This window comes from Trachymyrmex septentrionalis, unplaced genomic scaffold (genome assembly GCF_001594115.1).
Source record: "Trachymyrmex septentrionalis isolate Tsep2-gDNA-1 unplaced genomic scaffold, Tsep1.0 scaffold20, whole genome shotgun sequence".
Classification (NCBI taxonomy): Eukaryota; Metazoa; Arthropoda; class Insecta; order Hymenoptera; family Formicidae; genus Trachymyrmex; species Trachymyrmex septentrionalis.
In genome coordinates, this window is record NW_017305180.1 from 5,967,452 (window position 1) to 5,968,774 (window position 1,323).

Below are 1,323 nucleotides of genomic sequence, written 5' to 3' on the forward strand. Positions count from 1 at the left end.
CAAAACCTGTCCTACTCAGCCCGTTTTTTAACTTATAACTTCATACGTTATATAAATATATGTAAATTATCATAGGTTATTATTAAGTTAAAAAAAGAGGCAAATGTTTATCGTTTAATTTCGATGAGCAAAGGAAAACAATTTTAGAGCCAAAAAATAATGTAGCGATATCTTTATCTCGAACTTCCTTTTTACATTTTATTTTGTATACTACAATTCAATACAGATCAACGCTCTTGCCTATCTCTTAATTGGTCCGATAATCCGGTGCGATAAGATTGAGTACATCATAATATTTAACTAGATAAAAAGTTAAAAAAAACGAAGAGCGAAGGTCAGAGAAGAACACGTGCCATTCTTTCCTAATCAACAAGTTTCGACAATCGAAATCGGAATTCCTGGACAACAACAATCATCGCACAAGCGTACATTCTCAAATATCGGTGATCAAAGTGCAACCATATACGATCGCATCTCAAATATTACAAAAAAGAAAAAAAAAAGGAAAAAAATTCGAACCAAGAAAATACACTAAATCACGAAAGAAAATCAAAATGACTTTATTTCGACATCATAAAACATCATTAAAATGATAATTTTTTTTATGTAATTTTATTTTGATATTATTGTAACACCTTTGGACTACCGATTTTTGCTTAATTAAAATCTATTTTGTAAGTTTTTTTATTTATTGTCATTTTATTTGTACTGATGATGGTCAAATCTTGACCGAAACGTCTACTTATTTATATGCGAATTTTAAATATATGACTTGCGTTAACATCTATTGTTGTGGCTGTATGCTCTGCATTATTTATATTTTGTAATTTTTTAGCCATCTTGAAACATTTTAAAAAGCGAAGATTGTCGAACAATTGGCCACCCCTGTCGAGCACTCAGTAGTCGGGACATCGATCGGCCACGTGAACGCGTCGCAACATCGATCTCTTTGGCGCATTTTCTTCGTTTTGTTTACACACCGATCATCATCGCGATTCGCTGCCGTTACAACGACACGGTGGCGACGTCGCATATCTGTTACGCTTAATGAGTACGCTTTTATGCAATATCGGCACTGCGATATCCTGCAAATCATTCTGCGATATCTCGACTCCCCCGTCCCGCCACGTCATTCTCTATCTCTAAATGCGCAGCTATGATGAACGCGTTTATCTATCCGAGGATCAAATATACTAGCGGATTATATGATAATTGTGAAGTTGCGAATCTGTTAAAGTGGAACAGAAAATTTTATTGTTCTCTCATTTAAAACATTGAAGTCACATGTACTCCTGAACATTGTTCCTATTTAATGTTTGTTGG

General features: G+C 34.2%; 1 protein-coding gene across 4 annotated transcripts in view; it reads left to right on the plus strand.

Annotated features, from left to right (window-relative positions):
• The window catches only part of LOC108747754 (putative glutamate synthase [NADPH]), a 36,609-nt gene that overhangs the window by 15,919 nt on the left and 19,367 nt on the right, over positions 1-1,323 (plus strand). The gene's annotated exons all lie outside the window — the stretch shown is intronic.